The following is a 20164-nucleotide window of genomic DNA, read 5'->3' as shown; positions in this document are numbered from 1 at the left end:
GTAGCTCTTTTTTTTTTTTTTTTTGAAGTGGCAAGGAACTGGAAATTGAGTTGTCCATCAGTTAGGGAATGGTTGAATAAGTTATGGTATATGAAGGTAATGGGATATTCTTGTTCCATAAGAAATGATGAGCAGGCTGATTTCAGAAAAACCTGGAAAGACTTACATGAAATGATGCTTAATGAAGTGAACAGAACCAAGACAACGTTCACAGTAACAAGATTATGTGATGATCATTTGTGATGGACTTGGCTCTTCTCAACAATGCCATGATTCAAGGCAATAGATGGGATGGAAAATGCCAATCACATACAGAAAGAGAATTATGGAAACTGAATATAGATCAAAGTATAGTGTTTTCACTTTTTGTTTGTTTATTTGCTTTTTTTTCTTTCTCAAAGTTTTTTTTTTTCCCCTTTTGGTCTTATTCTTGCACAATATGACAAATATGGAAATATGTTCAAAAGAATTGCATGTATTTAATTTGTATCAGATTACTTGCTGTCTTGGGGAGGAGAGAAGTAAAGGAAAGAGAGAGAAAATTTTCAATGAATGTTGAAAATTATCTTTACATGTATTTGGAAAATTTTTTAAAATACTATTAAAAAAATAAATACAACTTCCAAAAAAAAAAAAAAAAAGAAATAGTCAGAATTAAGTTTTCTTCTCTGCCCCATTCTCCTCCCTTCACCAGAACTACCATAGTGGACCAACCACAAGATGAGGTAAGAAGCACACAGAGGATAGGGATGGAAAGGCCTCTCTTCAGTAGCATCTGAGGAATGGGAAAAAGGAATGGAGAAGAACAAAGAAATTAACTGGGCTGTTGGGAAGGTAGAGGGTTACCTGTAACCATTATGGATGTCTGTAAGGGAAAGGATGTTCACAATTAGAATATATGCTTTTTGGGGACAACTTGAAAAGACAAATATCTTAATAAATCAGTAAAACCTCAGACCTGATGTTTTAATCTTAACACAGACAAACCTTATTTCCATATAACTTTTAGTTGGACTTGCCCAGTTTCCGTGGTTGATCAATATAAATCTGTCTCCTGTCTTTTCTCACGGAAAAGAACAAGCTGAACCCTTTTTCAAAGCACTTAAAAAAAAAAAAAAATCAGTATGCATATTTTGGAAAGCAAAGCAGGAAATCAGAGGATATGCAAAGGAACATTCTTTTCCCTTCTCAAGTATCTTTTACTGTATTGTATTCAAATATTGAAGCTTTTTGCCAGAAATCTAAAGAGGCTTTGAATCTGATGCTAGATCTTTTTGTTCTTACAAAACTATTGAACAATGAGATGAATTTTATTTTCTGAATTCACATTAGGGATGCAAAGGAACATTCTTCTCTCTTCTCAAGTATCTTTTACCGCATTGTATACAAATAGTGAAACTTCTTGCTAGGAAGTTTTTTTGGAAGCTGTGGAGTATTTATTTTACTTTCCAAATACATGTAAAGATAATTTTCAACATTCGTTGACATTTTTCTCTCTCCTTCCCTTGCCACTCCTCTCCCCAAAAGAGCAAGTAATCTTGAGTCTGATGCTAGATCTTTTTATTCTTACAAAACTATTTAACAATGAGATGGATTTTATTTTCTAAATTCACATTAGGGATGGGAGAACCTTTTAAATTTAGATATAAAAATAGAGATTCCTATTTTACTTAAACAATATAAAAACAATCTATTTTCACCATTGAAAAGTACATTATCTTAAGTAGAACCATTATTGAAATAGACTTAGATAATGAAAAATAATTATTTATGATTGAGGGGGTAATGACCAGGGATCCCTGAAACTCTCTAAAACTCCTTCAAGGAGAATCCTGCCTCTGTAAAGACCCCACCCAAGGACAAACAGCTTCATTCTGTTATCTAGGTGGGGCTAGTTGAATCCTGAACTGGAAAATTCCAACGCTATTGAATTGAAGAGACACCCATTCAGTTCTAAGATTTTCTATTCAATTCAGCTCAAGCTGTACCCATCCCCATCAAGAACTGCCCCCAGCTTGTAGATAAAAAGCGCCAACTTGGGGCTCAATCCTTGCAGAAGACCTAATTAATATGTCATCCCTGGCATCCTGTCCACTGGAATGATATTCTCTTTCAGCGTTACCCTCTCTTTAACCTCACTTATTTCCCTAACGAGACTCTTTGTCTCTTTGTCAGGATTTCTCTACTAGAAACCTTACTTCTCTGTCAGACCTTGCCACTAAGGAATTCAGTCTTTCAATTCATGCATAGCAAAGACTGACTTCCCAATGCCAATAATAAACTTCTTTTTATCAGTCTAGCTTTTCAGGTTTGTAAATTCCTTTACGAAGGACCTCTGTGCCACCAGGAGGGGGTTCCCACAACTCTCTACCTTGTTCTGGATCCTAAGAGGGCTTAGGGGAAACAAACCTCTTCATTTGGGTCCCTGAACCCTGAACCTGCCACTAACCTCATCATCTAACTCCCTGACCACCAGGAACCCTAAACTCATCATTTTGGTTTCCTGAATCAAATCTCATCATGGTTGTTGGTACTGATTCAGGATTAGAAATCTAAGGTGTCTTAGCGTTTAGAAAGGATCAATGAAGATATCTGATCCAACTCTTCTATCTTGAGAGTCAAGAAATTGAAGCATAGAAAAGTTCCTAGACTTATCCAAAATTACTCAAGTAGAAAGTGGCCATATTGGGAGTCAGTCAGTCAAACAAACATTATTAGTGCTAAGCACTAAGTACTGGAGATACAGAGAGTCAAAAGTCAGTCCTATTGTCAAAGAACTCATAGTCCAATGAGGGAGAAAACATCAAAATGACTGAACAAACAAGCTACGTGCAGGACAAATAGGAGTTAATCAATAGAGAGAAAGTACAAACATCAGTAAATGTTTTCTAAGAAAGTAGAATTTTACCTAGGGCATGAAAGAAATCAGGAAAACCAGGAGACAGATGAGGAAAAAGCTCCTCAGTCATGGGAGGCAACCTCTGAAAATGTCCAAAGAGATGGAGTGTCTTATGTAAAGAAGAACAAAAAAGTGGTCCTCACAACAGTCCAGGTATGAGGGGATGAAGGCATGCCCCAGAAGGGTTATAGTGTCAGAGGAGAGAAGAGGGCACATTGAGATGTTACAAAGGTAAAATTGAGACTTTGGCAACAGATTCGAGTGTGAGAGAGTCAGGAGTAAAGGAGGAAAACTGGAGGCTGCAGGAATGGGAGGATGGTGTTGCCCTCAACAGTAAGTTGAGGAGAAGTTTGGAAGAAGGAAGGATTTAGGAGAAAAAATAATTTCAGTTTTGGAACCATTCCTTAAACCTAAGTATACTACAAAGAGCAATGGTCTTGGAGTCTGACATTTACCAGCTGTGTAACTTTAGACAACTCTCCTTATTCATAAAATGGGTATGATATTTGCACTACTACTACTACTACTACTACTTCTACTACTACTACTACTATTACTACTACTACTACTACTACTACTACTACCACCACCACCACCTATCTCTCCCAGTTGTAAGACTAGGAGATAAATTTCCATGATATACTTGATAACTGTGAAGTAGTTATATGTGATACAGCATTATTATTCATCCTACTTAAATGTCTTTAATGGATACAATACTGTTAAAAAAAATAAATGCTTCGTGTTTGATGGTTTCAGTCATCTCTAAGACTTTGTAACACTATTTGGGGCTTTCTTGGCAAAGATGCTTGCCATTTCCTTCTCTAGTTGATTTTACAGATGAGGAAACAGAGGCACATAGGGTCAAGTGGCTAAAGCAGGTTTGAACTTGGAAAACAACACTCTATCTACTATATCACCTAGCTGCCCTAACGAGCTTCTTATTGTGATGGAAAATGAATATACAGTATTCTCCTTTCATCTTTTAAATTGGTAATTAACTTTCACTGAATCTTTGCATCATAATTACTAAATTCCCAATATGCAATATATTTCAATATCAATGGATCTCTGACCTCATCCATGTCAATACTACCTCTACAGGTGTATATCACAAGCCATCCAAGGCAGCCCATTTTGGTAGTTTCTGTCCATCAATCAACAAGCCTTTATTAAATGTCTACTATGTGCCAGGAGCTGTGGTAGGTCCAAGAAATACAAACACAAGAAAAATGAAACAATCCCTATTCTCCAGAAACTTAAAACTCTATCAGCACATGTTATACATATATGTAACATTTATCTATCTATATAAAATGCATTATAATATATGTATACATATATATAATTTCATAATTATTCAAAGACCATCTAAAGCTTATTTATATGTACATTGTAGATACAATGGAATTTTTGACATTTGGAAAAGAAGGACTAGGAAGAAACCATAATGTCATGCTGAAGATTTCTTAGTCAGAGCTAAAATGGCAGAGAGAAGACAGGATTTTGTCTGAGCTCTTCCTGGCTTCCCACAGAATCAACACTAGATCAAGCCTCTGAAAGGATTTTGGAGTGACAGAAGCCACAAACATTTGGAGTGTAACAAATTTCCCACAGAAGATATCTTGGGAAGACTTCAGATTGGGTAAGGGTAGGATAAGAGCCAACGCAAGCTCAGTGAGCAGAGGCTCAGGTCAGAGAAACCCCACATGGGGAATATAGAAGGAAGCTCTTCCCAAAATACAACTACTCTGTCTGGTTCAAAAGGCCAGGTCAATATTGTAGCCATAATTCTTCCAATGCAACTATAAAAGGCAAATAGTGAGCCCTTGAACTCCAGCATAACAGGCAAGACTTGGCCACACCTAACTAGTCTACCCAGGAGAAAGCCCCTGTCACCCTATAGAAGAAGCTCTGGACAATCTCCTCTGTGCCCTGGGAGCAGACCTCAACCTTTAAAAATGAACAAAAAAGCAAAAAGAGTTCTGCCCATAGATAGCTACTATAGAGACAGAAAGAACAGAACTCAAACTCTGAGTACATTAAAGGCAAAATGCCTCCAGATGAAACTTCAAAGTGGGATATGAGTTTGTCTCCATTGCACAAGGCTCTCTTGGAAGAATTCAAAATGGATCTTAAAAGAAAGTTAGAAGAAAAATGGGGAAAGGAGATGAGAATTGACAGAGACTTTCGAAAAAGAAACACAGAAGTTGACTGAAAAAAATAACTACTTAAAAATAGATTTGGTGAAATAAAAAAGAAAACAACTCCCTGAAGATTTTTTAGTGTTCTTTTTAGGTTAATAAAATGTCACAATATAGCATTTATTAGTCATATATATATTGGAGTAGTAGATAGACAGTAAGAAACAGTGTGGTATAATACAAAGGACATTGGACCTATACAGCTGGAATATAAGACCTGTCTTGGTAACATACAAGATGTGTGACACTGAGAAATCACTTAATTTCTCTTGGTCTCAATTTCCTCATCTATAAAATTTTTAGGAAGGCTAGATGACTTTTAAGAGCATTTCAAACACCAATATTTTTTAATATTACTCCTCTTAACCTAATCCATTTTCTAGCGAATTTGAATTATTACCTAAATTCCTCCTGCCCTCTCTTGCCTCCATGCACTTGTAGATGAGATCCCATTCCTACCTACTTTCAAGAATTGACTTTTCCATTCATCTTTATAGCATATGAACTAGAGGGATTTTTCTTCTGCAGCAGCTGACATCCCTACTCCATTTAGCCTTTGGAGGATTTTGTGTTAAAATGCATTTCTTCCTTTGATGTTTATCTCATAGGCTACATTTTCTATGAAGTCTTCCCTGAATCCGTCCCAAGCAGAATTTATTCTTACTTCTCTCTTCGTGTTTTTTATACTACTCGTTTTGATCTCTCCTTGCATATAATTACAGATCTGATTTGTATTTTGTTTTTTGTGCATATATCTCTTCTCCCTTTCTTGATTATAAGCTCTTAGAAGTCAGAGACTATATCCCTAACATTTAATAGTATGACTTGCTTATATTAGGTGCTAACTAAATGTTTATTGAATTAAATTTGAGAATTAAGGGGAAAGAAGAAAATTAAAGGAATGGACTAGGTGAACAAGACCAGAAGCAATCAGATGTAAAAGCATACTGTTCAATAAACTCAGAAATACCAACTACAATGGCAATGGCTTCCTATTCAAAAAAGAGGTGCAACGAAAACTTGAGTTATCTGTCAGAAATTAGTTTTATATCAACAACTTACACTATTTAGCATAATAGCTTGCAAATGAATATGTAATCCAAATATAAGAGGTTACATCATTTAAAATATAGAGGATAATGGAAAGAAAAACCTTGTACAACTATGGAAATTTTTGAAGAAATTTCTTGAACACATAAGGAATAGAAATGATCATAAAAAATTAAAAACATTTTTGGATGCGAACAATTTAAAAGCTTTCCCAGGAACAAAATCAATTGCAGTTATAAAAAAAGAGAAAACAGTTAAGTGGTTAAATGAAATCTTTGCAGAAAATAAATCTAATAAAGATTTGATGTCCTTTTAAAATTTGTAGCTGTACATTCTAGATACAAAAAAAAAATTGTGATAATTCAAAAAGCAGAAGAATAAAAAAACTTCAGAACTCTGAACAATACAGTGACCTACTGCATATGAGACACAAGTCCTCTACATTTCAATAGACATAAATAAGAAAGTAGATATACATTTTCAAATATAACTAATATATCAGTTTGTTTTGCTTAGGTCTTCTTAGCTACAAAAGTTCTACCATTGTATTCTTTGGGAAGTGATACAAATATGTATTTTTCCTTAATGAGACATTTAAAAAAAAAAAAGGACAGTTAACATTTAACATTTCCTTCGTATTACTCTTCTGTAAAAGCATTATCCAGTTAAACAGATCAACCAGAATGCAATTGTAGATGACACTAGAAAGAGGACAACAGATGGATTGACTGACTAATACATTTGTACCCTAGAGATATTTTTTAAAAACAAGAGGAAGGCCTCCAGTGCATTGATTGAATTCTCTATGGTGAAGGACATGAACAAAAAATCACACAGGATGGGAAAAAAAGTGGAGAAAAGAAGGAACGAGAAGGAATAAGCATTTTATTAAGCACCTATTATATGCTAGTCACCATGCTCTATGAGATAGTAGGCTACTATAACTAAAAAGAGGTCCAAGGAGTATACAAAGAAAGTTTAGGGATCATGGTATTTTGTGTTAGGTGTTCTCTGTACAGGTTGCCAGGATGCCGAGGCCACTAGAAAGACTTTTTTGTATCCACTGTCTGATAATTTATAAAGTACTGAGAGTATAGGTTACCCCACAAAATATCCAGGAAAACTGCTGACTGCCTTTTAGAACAATTTCACACTGATCTTCAGTTGCTATAATTGTACATTGAATGATAATTTTGTATTCCTTTAAGAATCAAGCCTTTTTGTAGGTTATGTTTGGTAGAATCAGATTCCACAAATGAATTTATAATGCAACTTGTTAAAATTACATTATTAAAATTATTAAATGTTCAGGAATTATTGAAAGCAGCAGACAGCACATGCTATACTAGACCTTGGTTGGATAACACCTTCACCATGCCTTCAATTTCCTCAAGGGGTATTATGAAATTCTTTTTTTGTTTGTTTATTTGTTTAATTTTGTTATTCGTGTTTCATTTTTAACACTAGTTGTTTTTAAATAACCATGTCATTCCCCATGGCAATTTCCTTTTAAACACAGTAACTTCACACAGTTAAGCAGACATAAACTACCAAACAAATGCATTTGAAAGAATTTGTAACGTGAATTTAATTTAATTCTGAACTCATAGTCCCACATGTATTTTCCAAGAGAAGGAAGTATCATTATCTAAAATCTTTTTACAATTCTTTTTGAAGAAAATTTTCTTTTTTTTATTGTTAAGAATTAGATAAATAGCAACAAACCTGAACATTTACTTATACAAAGAATAAAAAATTATATATGGCTCCATGAAATCCTACTGAATAGCTTGTTTATATATATATATATATAAAATTTACCTTGGAAGTACCATTTTTAAATTGATGTCTTAGTTTCCAATCACCCTTCTTATCTATATTTCCCTTCTGAATTTCCTTCTTTTCTTTTTTGTGTTTTTTAGTGTTTTACTATTCCACAAATGTGTTTTTTTTTTTTTTATTTCTTTTCTTTTTGGGAAGAAGTGATATTATTATCACTACTATTACAACTCTCATCATGAAACGGCTCCCTGAACAATCCTTAATAATAAATGATTTAATTAAGTGAAATAAGTCTATAGAAAATCAGTTTCTAAAAATACATGTCTCATTATGCAACTAAAGTTAATCACTATCCTACCAAGAGATGGTGGGCATCATGATTCAGTGTAGTTTTTTTGGATTTATGATTTGTCATCATATTGATCAGTTTCTTTCATAGTTTTCCTTCAAAATGTTGTAGTCATTGTGTAAATTGTTCTAATTGTTTTCATTTATCTTTTTCATTATTTCATATATAACTCCCCAAGTTCCTCTGAATCTGTACTTTATCAATAATATTCCATTATATTTATCAACTACAATTTGTCCAAACATTTTTTAATTGATGAGGAATATCTTAGTTTTCAATTTTTTTGCAATAACAAAAAATTGTTTCTTTAAAGATTTTTGTACATATAATTCTTTTTTTTCTTTGATTTTTCTTAGGAAAAGCATCATTGGGTAAAAGGATAATTACAGTTTGGTGACTTTTTGGATATTATTCCAAATTACTTTCCAAAATATCTGGACCAATTTACCACTCTGCCAAAAGTACATCAATAAGCCTGTTTTTCCATAATCCTTCCAATAAATGCCATCTTTACCAATTTGATGAATGGGAAGTAGAACTTCCAAGTCAATTTAATTTATATTTCTATTATTATTAATTATTTGAAGCTTTTTTAATATGATAATGATACCTTACTTTTCTTTTTTCTTTTTTTTCTTTTTTTTGAGAACTGTGAATTCATGTCCGTTAACTAAGAATGGTTCTGGATTGCTAAATTAATTTAGGCAATAATATCATTTTTATTATATTTGCATAATTTAACCATAAAAATAAACTATTTAAGTATTTATTTCTTTCTATAAAGAGAATTTTGTACTTGTATTCATATAATTCCTATGCATGTACTATAGGTGAATTTCCAGATATCTTGTGCTACATTAATATATGCTATGTTTTAGTTATTTTGAAATGAATTGATTTTTCTTCCTCTTCCTGTTAAGTTTTGTTGGTAATACTTAGAAAGACTGATGATTTTGTCGACTTATTTTATAGATGATTAGTTTACTGACAATATTAATCATCTCAATCAATTTTGACTTGTATCAATGGGCTTCTTTAAATAAAGCATTTTATCTGTTAGCTTTGGCAATAAGAAAAGAAAAAAGAGATTAAAGAAATTAGAGTAGATAATGATGAAACCAAATTATCACTCTTTGCAGATAATATGATGGTATACTTAGAAAACCCCAGAGAATCAACTAAAAAACTACTAGAAACAATTCACAACTTTAGTGCAGGATACAAAATAAATCCATATAAATCATTAGCATTTGTATATATTACAGGGTCCAGCAGCAAGAGTGACAAAGAGAAATTCCATTTAAAATAATTGTCAATAATATAAAACATCTGGGAGTCTATCTGTCAAGATAAAGTCAGGAACTATATGAACACAACTACAAAACACTTTTCACACAAATAAAGTCAGATCTAATCAATTAGGAAAATATCAAGTATTCATGGGTAAGCCAAGCTAATATAATAAAAATGACAATATTACCTTAATTATTATACTTATTTAGTGCCATACCAATCAAAATCTCAAGAAATTATTTTGCAGAGCTAGAAAAAATAATTACAAAGTTCATCTGGAAGAACAAATGTTGCTATACATGTATAGGAGAATTATTCTGTTTATACCCATAGTTTTTAATATTAACTGTGTATTCCCCTCTGTCATATTCTCTTATCTTTTTTTCTTCTCTTTTTAAGAAAAGTGATGGAAAAAGAGGAAAAATCTGATTAAATTTAGGCACTTATAACTGAAAAAATCTGTTCTCACTCCTTTGCCACTCCTTTATTTGTCAAGTCCAGACCTTGATTTCTTATACGTCAGTCTGACAAGGGCGCCCTGAAACTCTAAAACTCCTTGAAGGACAGATTCTCCTTGAATCCTGACCTCTGTAAAAGATCCTGAGAGAGGGCACCACCCTCATTTATAAGATTCACTACTGATTAAGCTTCCCATTGAATTAGACTCATTCATTTCTATTCAATTCCAGCTCAAACTCCAACCACTAGCTCCCATTGGGAGAAGACTTCGGCTTGTAGCCAAAAGCTTCTATTATAAAAAGAGCCAATTTTAAACTAACTCCTCACAGAGGAGCTAACATGCCATGTCATGTCATGCTATGCCAAGGAAACCTCTGCCCCCTGGAATAATATTCTCTTTCAGTATTACCCTCTCTTTATCCTCACCTATTTCCCTAATGAGATTTTTATACCTCTCTGTTGAGCTCTCTCTTACTTCCCTGCTGGGACCTTGCCATTAAGGAATTCAGTGTTTCTATTCATGCATAGCAAAGGCTAACTTCTGAATGCCCATAATAATCCTCTTCTTATCAGTCTAGCTTTTTGTGTTCATAAAATCCTTTACGAAGGACCTCTGCTCCGCCAGAAGGGGGTTCCCCTAACTCTTTCCCTTGCGCCGGATCCTAAGCAGGTATAGAGGAACCAAATCTCATCAAGTTTTTGTTTTTCAACTCCTCCCTTTTAAGATACAACTTGGGAAGATGATATTAGTTTAGCTTTTGACTATTCCCTCCCTGGATCTGTTTTCCATCTTTTTTTTCTCTCTTTTATTTTGACTCCACATATTTTCTTGTTGCATTTAATTTATTTCTACACCAATACTTCTTGTGTGTTTATGTGCATATTCAACCTTCCTTTTTGTGATTCAGATAAGAGGGAGGATAAGGAGGTGCTTATACCCCCTTCCCTTTCCTATATGTTTACTTTCTTTCTCACATACCCCAATTAAAGTGAAATAGTTCTTTTACTTTCTTCTCCATTTATTGCTTGGCATATACTCTTTATTCTCCTTTTTCTTTCCTCTCTTAAAAGCAACAAAACAGAAGAAAACCTCTCCCAGTTTCTAAGATTTCATATTTTTAGAATTCCTCCATGACTTGAATAATGTGGAATTCTGAAGGGATACTTATCTTTTCTTCCCCTATTATAATGTAAACAAATTAAACTTTTCCAATTGCTCAAATGTATTTATCTTTTAAAATTTCTCTTGCCTTCTTTGTTGGCATTTCAAAGTCCATATTTATTTAAGCTCTTTTTATGAGAAACACTTAAAAGTTCTATATTCTATTAATGATCCAATAAAATAATACTCAGTTTTATGGCATGTGTTATTTTTGGAAATAAATCTTTCTCTTTGGCCTTTTGAAGTAACATATTTCAAGATTTTTCTTCCCATATAGTGTTTGTAGGTTATTCTTCTGAGATCATGATTATGGTTCCTTGGTAATTAAATTCATTCTATCTGATTACAGAATATATTACTTAACTTGGAAACTGAAATTTGACTTTGAAAATCATGTTGTTTTCAGTTTGATATATCTTTCAGAAGATAATCAGTGGATTATTTCTATTTTTACTTTACTTTCTGGTTCTAATAAATTTAGTTAGTTTTCTTTAATAATTTCTTAAAATATGGTATTTAAGTTTTTTTGTTTAGTCATGGGTTTCAGGTAGTCCAATGATTATTAAACAATATTTCTTTGGCCTGTTTCTTAAATCAGTTATTTTTTATACTAGATATCCTATATTCTCTTCTATTTTTCCGATCTTTTAACTTTGTTCTAACATTTCTTATTATGTCATGGAGTCATTAAATTCTGATTGTTCCATTCTGTTGTTGTTCACTCATTTCAGTGGTGTTTGAATCTTCATGATCCCATTTGGGATTTTCTTGGCAAAGAGACCAAAGTAGCTTATCATTTCTTTCTTCAATGGATTAAGGCAAACAAAGGATTAGTTATGTGCTCAGAATCACAGAGCTAGTAAGTGTCTAAGGTCAGATTTGAATTCAGGGCTTCCTGACTCCAGGCCTGGCACTCTATCCACTGAACCACCCATCTGCCCAATTTGTTCCATTCTACTTCTCAAAGGATCCATTACTTTATTAATCCATTAATTTATTCTCCTTACAATTTTTTTTATCTTGAGATTTTATTTCAATTCTAATTTCATTTTTTCTTATTTATTTCTTTTAGCTCTGCTGCTGATGCTTATAGTCAAGTGATTTTTTTCTTTGTGGCTTGGCTTATATTCATTGTAGAGTTCTTGTCATCTGAGATTACTTTTGGGCAATAACATTTCCACAGTATTTCTTCATCATATTAAGTGTTTCCTTTTATTTACTCATATTTTCCCAGATGTGGCTCCTTTTTCAGCACTAGCAAGCAAGAATTATAAATAGTATAGTTGTGATGCTTATCAATACCAATAGAATTATAAATAGTTGTGATGTTTATTACTACCAAAATACCTGTGGAAACAGAATAGTAATTATCAAAAATTATCATACTAATGTATTTACCTCAAGTATGTCCTTAATTCATTGTTAAGGGGTAAATAGTAGTTGAAATGCCTTATTCCTCAGTATGCACTCTCCATCAAGATTATCCTAAATCTACCAAGTATGTTTTTATAATTGTTAGAGAAATAGTGAGCCAATAGTTTGAATCTTTTGCTTTAAGAGTAGGTCTGAATTCATACCTGGACTGGACTCTAGCTGTCAAAGACACTCTGTGGCCTCTAGAAACCTATTGACTGAATTGGTGGGAGCCAGGAAGGATCTAGAAATAGTACAATATCTGTAGATTCAGAATTGGTAGAAGAAAGGACAGACAGTGCCTGGGTGTGCTAGATTAATGGAATTGGAGAATTGAAGTGTTTGGTCAGTGGAGAAAGGGTAGAATTCTGAAGAAGCAGCAGTACCAGGAAGCTCCAGGGTGTGGCCTCTTGCACAGCTGGCTTAATTCTGCCATAAGATTCTTAAATTTTTTATTTAAATTCACTTCAAAAAAATTTTTTTTAATCATTTTGGATTTTCAAGAGGCAAAAGCAGTATTGCAGAAAATAAATATGGAGAGTATGTTAAAAATCCATAAGATTGAAATTGAATCTTCCATCATTAACACTACCAGGGGCCAGGCTTCTTAGGACAAGAATGAGGTTGAAAGATTCAAATCAAACTTAGATACATGGAACTTTGCTTGTAATAATCAGCTAAGGCTATCCACACAGTGAAGATGACAATTTGTCCCCAATTTTCATGGCCCTGTTTTAATAAACTTCCTAGAGTTATTTTTAAAAGGAAAATATCTGTCTTAGGAAAAACTTTAAAAAAAACCAACAGATTTGATCATTTGAAAATTATGCAAATACTCAACAGAAAAACCTTGACAAAATATATAAACAGGTCTTTCAAGTCATTGTCCTGTTCAGAAGAGAAATAATTCCCTATGGTCTATTGTATCAATCCTAACCTCCTCAGGCTTTCTATAACCTATAACCGTCCCCCTTCATATTTCTTATCATAACTTTCTCCTCATTGCTTGCACATTGTCTCAAAGGGGACTTTTAAAAATGTTTTTCTCAAGGTTATAACTTTCTTTCTAGTTACCTATCATTAGCAATTCATATGGCTTGAATAATATGTCAAGCACTATAGTTTAGAGGTACTTGGTTAAGACCAAAAAATTAAGACTACTAGTGAAATATCAAATCAGTATTAATAACACTGAAATTTTATTTTTTTTAAGAGTGAAAATGCTATGTTGTAATCCACACTCAGCTCCCACAGTCCTCTCTGGGTATAGATGGCTCTCTTCATCACAAGATTATTGGAACAAGATCTGAATCATCTCACTGTTGAAGAGAGAGCCATGTCCATCAGAACTGATCATCATATAATCTTCTTGTTGCCATGTACAGTGATCTCCTGGTTCTGCTCATTTTACTTAGCATTAGTTCATATAAGTCTCCTCAGGCATTTCTAAAATCATCCTGCTGATCAAATAACACTGAAATAAAAACCTAGAGAATACACACTAGTGTGATATTTTTCTAGGATTCTTAATTTTTCAGTCCTAATATAAATTAATGGAAATATATTAATATAAACAAATAACATTAAGATCAGTTATTTATATATAAGTAAATTGTGTTTATATAAAATTATAATTAATATAAATAAGGTAATCTAATATTAAAACCTTTGTGATATTTCCCTGAGATTATTTATTTATGCCACATAAATTTATCAATTATTTATATATAAGTAAACTGTGTTTATATAAAATTATAATTAATATAAATAAGGTAACTTAATATTAACACTTTTGTGATATTTTCCTATTATTTATTTATGCCACATAAATTTATCAATTTTTATGCAGTCTTAAGATATCAAAAATAAATAAATTTACCAAATATCGAGTAAAGAACAAAAAGAGAAAAATTTCTAATTACAAAAAATATATTGTGTCTCTTCTTAACCTTACTATGATCAATTTGCCATTGAATATTCTGTATCTCATGCTCATTGAAGGCATTTTAATCAGTACAAATTTCAAATCTGAGTATCCACTTTGCTGCTTAAGTTACTAAGAGACATGATATCTTGAACTTCTCTAATGCCAGAACAACTTCTCCCCTTCGTCATCCTTTTTTCTGAGGGAGCCTCACTTCTGGACCAACTTAAAATAAATTCCATTCATTTTTCATTCTTATTTACCTTTTAGAGTAGACCTATGATATCACTCTTTTCCAACTGGAACTAATTAACCTCATCTCCTCTAAATACACACAGTGTCTAAGTGAATGATTCAACATCCAGTCTTTTAAAAGAGACCAGATTATTTTGAATTCAGGTTAAATAAATTTAAATAATTTAACAAAATAATTATGTTAAACATAAACAGATTCCTTCACAGTCACTATTCCTCCTTTTTAGCTATGGCTATTCACTCACATGCCCTCTCTATTTCTCAATACCCCTTTGAATTCAATCCTTCCTTCCAAAAACCTGCTTAAATTTTAGGGTTAGGGTTTCCCAAATACTCCAATCCGCATGGAACTCCTGCTTCTCTGAACTTGCATATTGTTTATATTCTTCAGTGATCAATTTTACTTTTAATTATGTTCTATTTCATATTTCTCATCCTGATCCCAGATCATCAAATCTCTATCTTAATAAATGGACATTTCTAGTTCTGTCACTAATCTTACAATTTTAGGAGTTTGAGAATTCCTGAATCAGGTGGCAGAAATTTGAACTCGGGTTGTATGATTAAATTCTACAAATTCTGTTTAGTTGGTTCAGTGGATAGAATTCTGGGCTTGAAGTCAGGAAGGCCTGAGTTCAAAAGTGTGAGACCCTGTCACTTATTGCTTGACCATTGAGCAAGAGGTGCTGGTGATCTATGGATCTAAAGAGCTGATTACTCAAACTCAGCTAGTAAGGTGTTCCAGTGGTTCCAAATATTAATCCACCTCAGATAGCCTGAATATCATTTGTCTTTTATTTCTAACTCCTGCCAAATTCTAGAAATCTATGAATTATAGCAAAATCTTAATACATAAAACAAACAAAACAAAACTTTGAGTATGCAGTTTATTGTATGAGATTTGGCCAGGTGAAACAAGTCCTTTTAGATTGTGATCCTTGGGAATGTCCTAAGGTAAAATAACATCTCCTGGGGCTTTCCAAAAGTTTCTTGACTTTGTACAAGACAAAAGTGAAAAGAACCTCCAAGTATGTACTGTATCTGCTGCATTTAAACCAAACCACATATATTTGGCTTCATCCCTCTGCTGTGTACATTCTAACATCGGGCCCTATCTTATGTGCCAAACTGAAACAGAGAACTTAGCCTAGGATATACTGCAAACATGGAATGAATTGTACTTGAGGGAAATAGGTTTTGTAAACAAAGACAGTTCAGTTAAGATTAGAATCACTACAATATTACATCATACACTGCATAAACAATTACATTAATTGCAGGCTAGCCACTTGCCAGTTCCCAGTTCTAAGATAATATTCCTGCTGAAAAGATAGTTGGCTGAGGCTTTTTAATATCCTAGCTGAGTTTGACAACCTGCCCCATAGTAGAGATGCACTTTAATTCTCTCTTTAAGAAAAAACAGAAAAAGAGGACTTTCGGGAAGGGAGAAAATTAGGTCCACATGGAGAGGTGCATGAGACAAATAGTTTTCTAGGAAAAAGGCTGTCTTCTCTCCAACTTAGGCCAAGGTTAAATCTCAGTTCAATTCAGCAAAAACTATGTGTAGGTCTCTATACTGCTAGGGCAGAAAGCCAAGAGTAAAAATCAGTTCCCACCCTAGAGCAACAAGATGGAAATTCTACTGGGATGTAATAATAAAAATAATCATAAAACAGTGATAATGATGATGAATACATAATAATGGCTAACATGTATAAAGGCTTTTGATCCTTACTTCAACCCCATGAAATCAGCGCTTTATTCTTCTCATATTATGAAGAAATTGGGAGAGGTTAAGATAGTTGCCCAGGATCATTGGTTAATTGATTGTCCTTCATTTTCAAAGAGGACCAAAATGATATTACTGTTAGTTAAATTATTGTGTGTCACATAGCTAATAAATATGTAAAATAGGATTTGAACTGAGGTCTTTCTCCTCATCATTACATAATGATGTTCATTATTTAATAAGTTAATATTCATTCATGATTACTTATAATATTAATGATTGTGATTAATGTTTATATGAAACTTGAGGTATATAGTACTTTTATTAAATTTTTAAAATTTATTAAATTCTCATTTGAACAGTTACACAGTTAAATATAGTATAAGCTAATTTAAGGAGGAAGAAAACACTAAACAGCTGAGAGAGATAAAGACTTTATGGAGGAAGTGATGACTATAAAATTTATAATACTATTCAGAAATGGAGTGCTGGTGAGCCTTAAAGGAAAACTCTTAACTAATCTAACAATCTAATTTTTTCTCCTTTTTAAATGACACTTTTAAAATAGTTACTTAAAAATAATGAGTAAACTATTACTAGAGCAAACAAATGTATTTTTTTTTCCCCCTAAATGAGGCAGTATGGCCTAGGAGAAGCACATCTTTAGGTTCACAAAACCCTGTGTTCCAATCTCAGCTGGACCACTAACTAACTGTGTAAGATTTTAATTTAGTAACATTAACCAATTTGGGTCTCATATTCCTCATGTATAAATGAAGAAATAGTTGGGTCAGGTGATGGCCAGTATCCTGTTCAACTTTACAGCTAGGAATTTCTTTTAAGTCCTAAAATTTAGATCTGGACCAGGATATGTTGACTATGTTTTGCCCATCCCTGTTGGAATATACAGGAGAGCTGTTGGAATACACGGGAGCCACCTGACAGTGGCTGCTGGAGATCCAACCCAGACCCGCAGAATGGATCTCATGTGAGAGGATGATACAAGGAGACTGAGAGGCAGTTGCTGTTCTCTGACCTCTGACTGAGAGGCAATTGTGTTCTCTGACCTCTCTCCTCTTTCCTCTGCCTCCAATTTATCTCATTCCCAGTCTGCAACACCTGTGTCAGCAAAGGCTGCCCTGCAGCTCCTTCAGATGTTATGATTCACAGCTGTGGAGGCTCTCTGAGAACTGACCTATGCCTTAACACACCCCATTGTGATGCATTAGTTAATTGATAGCCTGATGAACATGGAAGAGCAAAGTGGTTGATAATGGCAATGAAATGGTGAAACTAGTGCAACTTTCTGACATAAGAATTTTTCTTTTTTTCAGTGTTCCCTGGGGTGTATTTTTCATCTACTTTCAAGCTATATTCAAGACACCATTACTTCCTGGAGTGCATACAGTCTCCTAATCACTCTCTAGATAAGTGTTCCACTTTTAAACAGACACCAATGAATGGAAAAACATCAGTATTTGCAGGGAGAGAAGAGTATTTTTCCGTTCATTTTTTGGATTTGTTTGGGCATATTGCCCATTAATATGTTACAATTTTAGTTATATTTTATTAGAATCTTGAAGGAGAAATGTTTAGTCCTAGATAGAAAAAAATAAGTGTATTATTATTCATTCCCAAATATTCCTAAATAAATTTTTTTAAAATTTTGACTTTTTAGTTAGCACCTTCCTTTAGCTAGCACCAATTCTACAATAACAACAGGGTATGTAGGAAAGTACTGAATTATTGATCAAAGAATAATTGCCCATATTAACATAGGAAGAATGAACTTCAAAGAAAATCTTAACTTATATGTAGCATGTACCTTTGTATGGACCTTATATTATATGACATTCCTCTTAGCTACAAGCAAGTTTACATTATTATTTTTCTTTTAGTCTATTCAAATTTGCAGCTCTGAATCCCCCTCCAAGTATTCTATGTTAGACTGAAGCAGATGATTCATGAAATCAGAGGGGAAAAAATTAATAAACAAAGTAAACAGCAAGAAATTGGATCAAGCATTCTAGGCACTAGTGCCCAACTATCTGTAACCGCCCAAATGCCTCTTGGGATTGTTAGTTGGGAAAGAAAGGAAAAAGAAAAGCCTACTTACTTTCTTTAGTGCTGGTAAGAAGAAAGAAAAACAAATCTTTATAACAAATACACATAGTAAACAAAAATAATTCCTGCATTTGCCCTGTCCAAAAGTAGATGTCTCATTTTGCATTTTGAATCCATCATTTGTCTTTCAGAAAATGGATAGCACGCTTTATCATTATTCCTGTGGAATCATGATTAGTTATTGAGTTATTAGTATATGTTATTCTCCTTCTTCTGCTTCACTTATTAGTTCACTTAAGTCTTCCCAGATCTCTGAAACTTTTTTTCGTCATTCCTTACATCATAATATTATTCTTTTAGTTTTACATACCATAATTTGTTTAGCTAGTTCCTAATTAATGGGCATCCCCTTAGTGTCCAGCTATTTGATGCTATTAAAAAAAAAGTTCCAATGGGATCTTTTTACCTTTCTTTGATCTCTTTAGTTACAGGCTTACTAGAAGTATCTCAAGGTTAAAGAATAGGTACAGTTTAGTGACTTAAGAGGCATTTTAAAGTATTTTTTTTCAAAATGGCTGTATGAATTAATAGCTCCACTAATAGTGTATTTATATGTGATTTACTGAAACCTTTCTAATATCTGTCATTTTCATTTTTTTGGATCAATTTTCCTAATCTGATAGTTATGAGGTAGAACCTGAGTTGTTTTCATTTTTCTTTCTTTTATTATCAGTTACTTGGAAATATTGTTTTCACGACTTGATTTTGTTTGTTGTGGTTCAGTTGTATTTTTTTTCAGTCATGTCTGACTTTTCATGACCTCACTGGGAATTTTCTTTTGTTTTTCTTTTTTATTAATTTTTTGTTTTTTTTCTGGTTATTCATGTACATTCATTTTTTAAAAACACATTTCCTTATGAATCATGTTGGGAGAGAAAAATCAGAACAAAAGGGAAAAACCATGAGAGGAAAAAAAAACAGAAGAAAAAAAAAAAAAAAAGCTGAACATAACATGTGTTAATTTATATTCAATGTAGTTCTCTCTCTGGATGCAGATGTTGTTTTCCATCCAAAGTTTATTGGGATTGCCTTGAATCACTGACTCACTGAGAAGAACAAAATCTTTCATAATTGATCATCACATAATTTTGCTGCTACTGTGTACAATGCATTCCTAGTTCTGTTTGTTTCGCTCAGCATCAGTTCATGTAAATCTTTTCACGTCTTTCTAAAATCAACTTGTTCATAATTTTTTATAGAATAATATTCCAATACTTTCATATACCATAACTTATTGAATCATTTCCCAATTGATGGACATCTAATCATTTTCCAATTCTTTGCCACCATAAACAAATATTTTTGTACATTTGTACATATGAGTCCTTTTCCCTTTTCTCTTTTATGATTTCCTTAAGATGCAGACTGTATGCACAGTGTGATAGGCCTTTGACCGTAGTTCCAAATTGTTCTCCAGAATGATTGGATTGTTTCACAATTCTACCAACAATGTTTAGCATCCCAGTTTTTCCACATCCCTTCTAACATTAGTCATTAGCTTTTCCTTTCATATTAACCAAT

Source organism: Antechinus flavipes, chromosome 1 (assembly GCF_016432865.1).
Source record: "Antechinus flavipes isolate AdamAnt ecotype Samford, QLD, Australia chromosome 1, AdamAnt_v2, whole genome shotgun sequence".
Classification (NCBI taxonomy): domain Eukaryota; kingdom Metazoa; phylum Chordata; class Mammalia; order Dasyuromorphia; family Dasyuridae; genus Antechinus; species Antechinus flavipes.
Note: the sequence above shows the minus strand (reverse complement) of the source record.